Raw genomic sequence first — 11048 nt, 5'->3', positions numbered from 1 at the left:
CACGGCCAATCAGTCCTTCCTCAATTGTCTCTCTGGAAGCTGTCCGTTTCTCTCCATTGTCCCCATCTCTCTAGTCTAGGCCACACTGTCTCCCAGGCCACTGCAGGGACCTCCTGGTGTGTCCCCAAATCCCCTCTGCCAACTCCAGAGTGTCCTCTGCACTGTGGTCAGCGGGATCTTCTCTGAACACAAGCAGAGGTAGGTTGCACACCCCAATCCACCCCAAAAAGGCAATGGTTTCCCATCACTCTTAGGACCAAATCCCAAATCAGTAAGGTGTCCAAGAAGGCTCATCAGGAGTAGCCCCTGCTGACTTCTCCAGCATCATCCCCTCCTCGGTCCCCTCCAGCTCCATTTCCTGCTTCCACGGCCTTGCTGGTTCTTCATGTACCACTGCCTCTCCGTTGCAGCACCTTGGCACAAGCCAGTTCCCTTGCCTGGGTCGCTGCCCTTCTTGCATCTTCCCTGGCTAGTTTCTCTTCAAGCTTCAGGTGCTGCTTAAACTACCTCAGATCACATCCCTCCCCACCCCAGTCTAAATCGAGCCCCTCTTCTGCCTTTTGCAAACCCATAAGAGGATATTTGGGGTGAGCATCCACACTCAGCAGGCAAGTATCCCAGGCAAGCACCAGCCCATTCCACGGGCGAGTACCAGCCGACCCTCCCGTCCTCACCACCATCCCCACTCTCATCAGTTCCCCCACTGACACAGAGTATAATACAGTCATCACCCACCCCAGCCCGGGCTGGCAGCCTTTCAGAAGTGGCATGCGACACTTTCCTTGTTCACTCTTAATTTAAGGCTTTGTGAGTTGTAATAACCCCCTTTCCCCCCAAATCACTGGGAATGGGGACCTCCACGTCAGCCCAGGGCCAGGAAAGCTGAAGGGTAATTGTATTGCACAGAAGCTAGTGGGTGTCTGAAGAAGGCAATGGCGACCGGGGAGTGGGGATGGGGCCTCTCTCAGTGCCCAGGGCACCTGGAGAGGTGTAACCTGGGCTGGCGGGGGCAGGGGCGGGTGGAGCTGGAGCCGCCAGCAAGCTGGGAACATTTAGGGGGACTGTATGGTCTGCAGTCCCCAGTGGCGGAGATGAGAGTGGCTGGAGTCCCAGTTTAGGGGGCTTAAGTGGGGACAGATACCCTGGAAAAAAAACAAAACTCGTTGCTGTCAAGCTGATTTTGACCCATGGCCACCCATGTGTTGCAGAGTAGAGTTGTTCTGTAGGGTTTCCTAACTGCAGTCTTTACAGAAGCACATTGTTAGTCTTTTCCTCTGCGGCACCGCTGGGTGGCTTTGAACCGCCAACCTTTTGGTTGGTAGTCAAGGCAAAGCATTTGTACCACCCAGGGGCCTTGGATGCCCTGGTAAGGGGGCATGAACCCTCGTCTTCCTCCAACTCTCCTGGCCCAACCCCAGGGTGCAGGCTACTCCCCTCTTTTTGGTGGCCAGGGATGGCTCTGGAGGAGAATCTGGGAGTGTAGGCACGAGGGCCACACAAATCCTTGTTCTGCTGCCTATAAGCTGTGTGACATTAAACAAACCACTTAACCTCTCTGAGCCTCACTTTCCTTATCTTTTAAAACCATATTTTACCAGTACCTGCCTCTAGGTCACTCTATATATTAAAAGAGACAATGCATAGAGGTGAATCACAGGGTGCTTGGTACAGAGAAGGAGTCCCTGGGTGGCATGAATGGTTAAGTGCTCTACTCCTAACTGAAAGATTAGTGGTTCGAAGCCACCCAGAGTTACCTCAAAGGCCATAGCCTTGAAAACCCTATGGAACAGTCCTGTTCTGCAGTACATGGGGCCGCCATGAGTCAAAATGGACTTGACAGCAACTGGTTTGGTTTTGGGTTTGGTACACATAAGCATTCAACAAGTGAAGTTTTTATAACTATTAATCTATTATGGGTCAGCAACACTTGGGGATACTGTAGAGTGTGTGGCTCCTGGCTTCCTACCTGGAGGGCTGCCCCTAGGATGAAGGGAAATTCTGGAGGCCCAATGTCACCTCGTCAGAGAGGCCTTCTGCCACCTCCCATCTCTACTGCAGCCTGCCATCGCTTGCGTCTCTGCTCTTATCACAGCTTATAACACAACATTTGTTTTCTTGCTTGTAGACTGCCCCTCTCTCAAGACGGTGAGTTTATCAGAGACCAAAGAGGGCACTGTACCTGGCACAGTTCTTGGCACATAGTAGGTGCTCAATAAATATTTGTCAAATGAATGAGGCCTGTGCAGAAAAGTAGGGGGCACAGGGATCCGAGAAAGGTGTGTGGGTTGGGGGCTCAGGTAGGGGGTAGTCTGTGGACCCAGCTTACCTCTGTCTTGGGCCTCAGGAACAATCTTTGCCTTGCCCAGGATCCTATCCCCTTTTGGTCACCAAAATGGGACTTTCCTGACTCCCAGTGGATTCAGGAGCTGAGGGAAGGGATGATGGGGGCTGGGATCCCCCCGAGCATAGGGGTGGGGGTGGGAGGCCCTTTTGAGGGTGGGTATCCCCAGCTTCCTCTCCCAGGCTCTTCCTTCTCTACCTACCCCAGGCCAGACACAATGCCTGGGGCCCCTCACCTCCCTGTGGCACCTCTCCCCTGGGCTGAAGCTTCCGGGGGCAGCTTAGCTGTCCCATCTCAGCCTAAATGGGGCACCATCTCCCTTCCCTGGAGAGGCTGCTGCCCTTGAACCAGAAGCCAGAGCCCAGCACCTTGAGCAGAATTCACAGGGTGCCATGCACTCCTGGGGTACTAATTATAGTGGCTGAGGAGGAGGATGAAGGATCCTTGGCAGGCCCCCCTCCTGCAGCCCAGTTCCACTGCCATGTCCACTCAGCTCCAAGCACCCAGACTTCAGTCTGGGCCTCACCAGCTCAGGAGCCAAGAGAGGCGAGAGGCTGGCAGCCAAGAGGTCTTTGAGCCAGGCCAGACTGTGACCCCAGCAGGGAAGGTGTGTGGGTCCTCCCCAGGCCACGGGGTCACTAGTAACCTGGGATGGCTGCCCACTCCACCCCACAGGGCCAGCACGAGGGCCAGGCTGCAGCGTAGCTCCTCTCAGAAATTCTAAGTAGTGAGGTTGAGGGAGAAAATAGATCTGATGACGGTGGCGCGGGAGGACGGGCCTTCCAGTTTACAGAGGCCAAGTGCTGGGGGGCGGGGGGAAGGTAGACAGAGAGAGACATAGGGGAAGGGAAAGAGAGAGAGAAAGAGCTAGAGCCGGAGAGAGGAGGAAGAGAGGGAAAGAGAGAAACAGAAGAACACAGAGATTTTTCTAGAAAAAGAGACAGGTGGAGAGAGGGCAAAGAGAGAGAGAAGGAGGAAAACAGAAACACAGAGAAACAAAGAGGAGAGGAGGAGAAAGGAGAGAGAAAGAGACAGTGGAAGAGATCAGTAAAAGAAACAAGAGTCACAAAAAACGAAACAAAAAAAACTGTTGCCACCAACCAAGTCTATTCAGACTCATGGCAACCCCATGTGTTACAAAGTAGAACTGCTCCATAGGGTTTTCTTGGCTGCAATCTTTAAGAAAGCAGATTGCCAGGCCTTTCTTCTGTAGTGCCAGTGGGTGGATTCAAACCGGCAACATTTTCGTTTGCAACCAAGCGCTTAACAGTTTGCGCCACCCAGGGACTTGAGAGTCGTACAGAGGAAAATCAAGGCAAAGAACCAGAGGAAGAGGGAGGTGGGGAGCTTGTGTGAATGTGTGCAAGAGACAGAAAGATGGATCGAGTATGAGGGGCCAGTGTGTCTGTGGGTACCAGTTCTAGGATTGTTAAGCTTGTTGTTGGGCAGTGTAGTTTGGCCAACGCTTGCTTAATTAGATGTGAAGTTGGGGAGGGGCCGGTGTTTGAACCCAGGAAAAGAGCCCATTCATCTGTGTGTCTGCAGAGGCCTCGTGTGATGGTTCCCGCACGTCTGTGTTCACACGTGCAGGGTGTATGTGCACAGGCAAGTGTGTCCTAGTGCAGTAGAGAGCAGGGCTCAGTTGGCCCCTAGCTGTCCCCATGTCCCCTCGGCAAGGTTCCTGTGTGCAGACAGCCCGGGCTGGTGGGTTGCAGGCTAAGACTGTGTTAGCGGTGGGCGGCCTGAGACACGCCCTCCCCAGGGGGCGGGCAGGGAACTGTCAGCAGCCCAGGGCCAGGCAGGCAGAGAAAGTCAGCCGTAAAAGGGCCACTTCTCCTTGCGGCTGTTCACTTGACACTCTCTAACCCAGAAGCCACCTGTTGAGCCATCAGTCACCCAAGGAAAACACAGCTTTCCTGAAACCGGGAATTGGACACAGAGTCCCAGGAGGGGGTGAGCGTGGGGGAAATGCCCGCCCTCTGCCACTTCCAGGGGCCCCCAGGCCCACCCCTGGGTGGGATGTAGGGGAGGTTAGAGGTTCATGTCTGGCCTCTGGAGCTAAAAACATACACTCCTGATCCTGTATACCCCTAGCACATTTGGGGAGCTCATGGGAGTATAGGGGGGTCACAGCTGGGCCCGCTTAGAGGTGGCAAAGGAACAGCCGTACCCGGGTGGCAGAGCCAGGGCCAGGCCCAGTGAACCGTGTGTCCCTGGGTGGGACAGGGCAAGGGAGGGCGTGGGGTGGGGGTGGCACTCGAGCCAGGCTTGGGCTTGGGGGACAGGCAGGGAGGCTGCGGTGGTGGAGGGCCATGGCTTGGAGGCGGCCTGGGGCTGTGCCCAGTGGCTGTGCCCTGGCCTGAGGCACCCGGCCATGCCCGCCAGGCCCCGCCTTGGAGTGCTTGTTAATTTCATCGTTTAGCCCGTTTATGGTGTTCCCAGTTGCTGTTGCTTTTATAAACAAGCATTTTGGTGACCTTCCCCTCCGGACATCAGCTCCGCAAGAATCCCGAGCTCTGAACATTTATAAATAAGCCTTCTCTCAAGTTCCACAACAGGTGTGACCTCCCCCCGCCCCCCTCCTAGTCCTGTCCGAAAACTGAACAGTTTCAACAAGCAAAGGGAAGCCGCTCAGGCTGTCTTAAAGGGGTCGAGTGGAGGCCACCATGCACGTGGCTGCAAGGGGGACTGGCCCGCCTCCTCCTCCACCTCCCCTAGGCTGGGGGTCTCAGGGGAAGGTCCAGGTTGGCGGATAATTGAACCTCTGACCCCACTTCCCCTAAACACTTGGGCCCCGGATGCTGTGGTCTGAGAGGGCTTGTTTGCTGACAAAGGGTGAATCAAGCCTCCTTCTCCAGGGAAGTTTTATTAAGCACCCCCTTTCCCTTGACAATCTGCTCCCCATCTTCCTCCCTCCTTGGCTGCGCCCTGACCAGTACAGGGCATTTCCTTCTCTACTTCCTTGCCAAATGCTGATTCACAATTTACAACTTTGCATTCACGTTTATTTAACAAATATTCATTTATTCAACAAATATTTCTTGAGTGCCTACTCTGAGCCAGGCTCTGTTCCAGGTACCAGGGATATAAAGCAGAAAGAGATTCGGCCCTGCCCCCAGGAGCTCATTGTCTAGTGGAGCATAGAGAACAGTAGCAAGGCACCTGAACGGTGTGTAGGACTCTGGCTCAGTGAGCAGGACAGGTCTTGGGAGCACAGAGAAAGAGCTCTCAATCTAAACTCGGGTGTAATAGTTTGGTGCGGCTGGAGCTCAGATGTTCAGTAGGAGTGGCAGGGAAGGAGGGACTCTTATAACCCACTATCCACATGCTTTTCCCTGACAGCAGTGCTGGTTTTTTATTTAGAAACCCCAGACAGCAGGGATCAGGCCTGTGACAATTGGTCCCAGGGGAGAAAATGGTCTTAAAAAGGTTCTTTGATCTGGTAATACAAGATAGCAAGATGGCAGCAAGATGGGGTTGTTGAAGGATGATGAAATGGTGGTGGTGATGACTGAGAAAGATGAGGAGAAAGGGGAGGGTGATGATGATGATGGAATTGAAGATGGTAGTGGCAGATGGTGATGTAGATGTTGGTAAGGATAGTAATGGTGGTGATCACAGTGGTGATGGTGATGGCTGTGGTGGTGATGGGGTGGTGCTGATGGCAGTGATGGTGGTAGTGGTAATCGTAGTGATCATAGTGGTGGTGATGGTGGTGATGGCAGCCATAGACATGGATGATCATGATGGTGGTGATCATGGTGAGGGTGGTGACCATGGTCATAGTTGTGGTGGTGACAGTGGTGGAGATCCTTGGTCATGAGGTGGTGATGATGATCATGGTTGTGTTGATGGTGGTGATGTCTGGGGTGGTGATGGTAGCGGTAGTCATGGGTGACTATGGTGGTAGTGATGGGAGTGATGGCAGCAGTGGTAATGGTGGTGAAGGCAGTGATGGTGATGGTGATGGTGATGGTGGTGATGGCAGTGATAGTAGCGGTGGTGGTAGTGGGGATAGTGATGGTGGTAATAATGATCATGTTAAGCAATAATGGTGGTGACGGTCCTGGTAATGGCTTTCATGATGATGGCCGAATCAAACCAGAAGGTGTATTTCCCTCAGTATAGTCCAAGGCAGGAAGGTGGAAAATCCTAATCATGCTTATAAGGGATATTCAAGATTGAGATTCAATTTTAAATGTCAAGTGTGAAGATCAAGATACAGATGGAAACAGGGGAAGAAGCAAAAAAGGCCTGGAACCAAGAGGATTGAGTGCTGGGCGAAGTATGGTTTGAGGGCATAGTTGGGACAAGGAGTTCAAATACAGGTGTATCAACAGGGGGCTTTGGTGGCAGTTATTTTTTGCCTAGTGGCTGGCATGGGTGTCAGGGTGGACCTCAGGACTTAGAGGACTTCTGCAGGGCCTGGACTCTCTGAGTGGACAACAGCATGAACCATGGCAATATGGGTTTGCCGTGGCAACCAGGGACAGGTGGTGTGATGGAGGAGCCTGGGAACTAAGGGACCCTGTTTACATAAATAAGGGCCTAAATAGTACTTTCTTACGTGTGTCCTGTGATTCACAGTTTAAAAAGAACTTTCCCCTGCCTTCTTTCTTTGAAGCCTCCCAACAACCCTTTGAGATGGGTATTATTATTCATTTTATAAATGAGGAAACCACTCTGTCTGCCTGGGATCCCTTTTCTCTAGGATCCTCTTTCTTCTTAGTCTTAGTAAGTCTGTTTGTCCTGTGGCTGGCTCAGTAGTCACCTCTTCCAGAAGCTTTCCCTACCAGCCTCAGATGGGGTCAAGCCCCCTCATCCAGGGTACCCACTGGCCACACTGGGTTACAATAGCCTTGTTTCTTGTCTCATTCCACAGACTGACCATGAGCTCCCTGAGGGCAGGGACCTGACTTACATCTCTACCCCCAGGCACCGGGTGCACAGCCTGGCTCAGAGTGCTCAGGAAATGCCAGGTTTATTGATTTCAATCACAAGCTGACTCAGGGCCCCTCTGCTGCTCCCCGGGTCCCCCCTGGCTGGCACCCCCCACTCTCTGCCCACATGAGCACAGGCTGGGCCTCAGGAGAGAGGATGGAACGTGGGCGAGCCTGGCTCAGCTGCCAGTCTGGGGCCTTCAGAGGGAGGATTTGGGGCTGGGAATGTGACAGCCGTGTGGCTGAGTCTCTTTTATTGCTCCAACCGTCCGTCCCGAGGGGCTGGCTAATGGCTGGCCGGGCACCATGAATTGAACGGCATCAGACTCAAACCAGTCATGTCTGCCCTTGATTTGTCCCTTCCCTCAGGGGCTGGGGGCTCCCTGGGGCCTGCCTAGGAGGAATCAGCCAAGCGCTGGGCACTTGAGCTGGATTTTGGCCAGCAGAACCTAGGGAGCAGGTGAAGGAGTGCCTCCTGGGTCCTGTGGGTAGCTGGGGTGGGCACGGCAAGGCCCTTGGCTGTGAACCCTTGGACGAGCAGCCATCTCTCAGGTCCTGGATTTCCAGCAGCCCTAGGATGACCAGACTCGAGTCCTCCCTGCTTTCTTATCTCTCGAGGTTGTTTGTCAGCAAGGTCATAGATGGACAAGAAAGCACTTTATACCCTTCAGAAGGAAGTCCATGAAAATACAAGTTAGTAACATCATAATTATTGGCAATAGCAATAAAATAGCGCTCCCTCACCTTGTGCAAGAACAAGGCACTTTCACACATACGGATACATTTGAGCCTCAGAACAACCTTGAGGGCAAGCAGGGTAATGTAATAGTAATGGCTCTACCTACCAGGCCCCTACTCTGTGCCAGGCACCTGCTAAGTGCTTTATCTTGGCAGATTAGGTCATCTGGGGGTCATACACCCTTCTCTTCCCAAGTTTCTGGTTCAGTGGCTCTGAAGGGGTCCCTGACCACCCCCCGCCAGCCTCAGCTCACTGGAGACAGTGGCTGCCCCCAGTACTCCTCAACAGCCCCTTCCCATTGTCCTGACATGGAAACTGAGGCTGAGAGAAGCAGTGTGCAGCAGGGAAACAAGCCTGGAGTTCAAGTCGTGCTCTGTCTCGAACTCCCTATATGACCCTTGGCGAGCCCCTCCTACTATATGGTCCTCAGCCCCCCATTTGCATATGGGGGAAGGGAGGGATGCTGGACAGAAGGATTGCCAAGGGCTCTTTTTTTTAAATAAATACTTTCTGAGCACCTGCCAGACACTTGTAGGTGCAGGGGCCTCACAATGAACAGGACTGATATAGTCACTCCTTCATGGAGATGACAGGCAGTGGGAAGACAGGAGACGACTTGAAAGGGAATTTCAGGCAGTGATAAGCCTGAGGACAGCTGTGAGACAAGGTGCTGTGACAGCGAACTGGGCTTCCTTGGGGGTAGGACCAGGGAAGGGCTCTCTGGGGCTGTGACATCAGGTTGAATGACAACAGCCAAGGGAAGGGCCCTGATCAGTCTGATTCTGACCACCTGGGGCCACGTGGTCAGGAAGTAGCAAGGGTAAGACTCAAAAGGGGTCTCCTGGGTCCCAACCCTTTCCAGTGGAGCCACATGCCCCAGAACTTGCTGGGTGCCGGAGGAAGCAAATCACAGGCTGGTTAAGACTAACCCAGTGCCGTCGAGATAGGGTCGCTATGAGTCGGAACCGATTTGATGGCAGTCGGTTAAGACTAAGGCATGGTTTTTCATGCTGGCTCCACCGCTGACAGGCTGGGTGACTTTGGTGTCTCCTTTTGCTTCCAGGAAACCCTGGTGGTGTAGTGGTTAAGTGCTACGACTGCTAACCAAGAGGTCAGCAGTTCGAATCCATCAGGCAGTCCTTGGAAACTCAGTGGGGCAGTTTTACTCTGTCCTATAGGGTCGGAATCGGCTTGATGGCAGTGGGTTTTTTTTTTTGGTTTTTTCCTTCCAAATGCTGTGGCCTGGAAACTCTCTCCAGGCAGGAACGGCTGGGGCAGTCACAGGGTTTGCCTGGCTTCGTTTCCCTCTCTCAGGAATCAAGGTCCAGCAAAACAGTGGAACCTGCCCAGGATTTCAAGGAGTTTAGTGATGCAGCAAGGACTAGAACTCAGGGCTCTGGGCTTCTGGACCAGTGCTCTTCCACTGCTCACCTTGGTACCATGAATGGGGGTGGAACGCCTCTGTGCTCTGGGCCCAGACAGAGAGTCCAAGGCCTCTTGGGAAAAAGGTGATGGACGAGGAGTAGGGAGCCCAGGCCTCTGACTTCATAGAACCACCTTCCGTGACTGCCACAATCCCAACTCCGACCCCAGTCCAAGGGCTCTCAGGACAGAGCTTCTGTCTCTTTCCAACAAAATGGCAACCTATTACCGAGCATCAGGATGAGCTAGGGCGTTTCATATGCTACCTCATATAAACTCCACAACCACCCCATAGGAAACTGAGGTCCAGAGAGAAGAAAGAAGCTTATCCCAGGTTCCACAGTGAGAAAGTGGCCAAAATGGAATTGGAACCCAGATCTGCCCATTTATTTGGTCAGTCAATTGGCACGTATTTCTGAGCACCCACTCTGTGTCAGGCAGTGTTTCAGGGGCTGGGCACACAGATAAAGTCCCCACCTTCAAGGAATTCAGTCTAGTCAGGGTGGCAGACATCAGACCAACAGCAAATAGACCTCTCACTTATTATAAATAGCATGTAGAGCATTCGTGCACCTTCTTCAGGTCTTGACACAAAAGTCGTCTTTGCAGTGAGACTCACCCTGGACAATTTGTCTAAGGTTTTATCCCCCTTCCTGGGTTTGCGTTTTTCTTCTGGGCACTTATTGTTATCTAAAATAGCATACACTTAACCTACTTATCTTCTTTAACTTCATTCTCTTCCACTAGAACAGGGGTTGGCACCTATGGCCTGCCAAATATGGCCCACCGCCTGTGTGTGTATGGTGTATTGTGAGCTAAGAATGGTTTTTACATTTTTTAATGGTTGGGGGAAAAAAACTAAAGAAGATTATTATTTCATGACATGTGAAAATTATATGAAGTCCAAACTTCATAATCAAATAAAGTTTTATTGGAACACAGCCATACTCATTTATTTACAGCTGCTTTCATACTATATGGCAAGAGCTTACAGGTTACAACAGAGACTGTATGTGTCGTTCTATAAGTCGTAGTGATGCAGTTACAACTTGATTTTGCCTCTTGGCTCATGAAGCCTCAGTATGTACTATCTGGCCCTTTACAGGAGTTTCCAATTGAGTGTGGCTGATCCCTGACTTAGAATGCAAGCTTCACAGGGTAGGGGTTTTTGTCTATTTATTTACTACTGTGTGCTTGGCATCTAGAAAATGCCTGCATTTCTGCTTCTGGGCATGATGGAGTAACAAGGACCAAATTTACCCGTTTAGTTAGAAATCTGGGCAAAATCTATGAAACAATACTTTTCAGATGTTGGACAATGGGAACTCCGGAACAGTGATCCCTAAAAGAAGGGGGAAAAAAATGGGATGAGCCCTACTATGGCCTCAGTTTACTGCCTGTAGAGAATTTCCAGGCCAGAGCACAAGGAAGGAAAAGGAGAAGCCAAATGGAGCTTGGTAGTCTCACTGAGTTGAGGAGGGAATCTGAAGTCCTGGGAGGCCAAGTGACAATAATTAATGGGGCCAGATAAAGAAAAGGAAGTTGCTGCACAGATAGAGTGCTACAGAGGTCTAAGAAGGGTCCCCTTTCATACCACCCAGAGTGA

The sequence above is a fragment of the Loxodonta africana genome, chromosome 3 (assembly GCF_030014295.1).
Source record: "Loxodonta africana isolate mLoxAfr1 chromosome 3, mLoxAfr1.hap2, whole genome shotgun sequence".
NCBI lineage: Eukaryota > Metazoa > Chordata > Mammalia > Proboscidea > Elephantidae > Loxodonta > Loxodonta africana.
The sequence above is the reverse complement of the archived record's forward strand: the minus strand, read 5'-3'. Positions refer to the sequence as shown.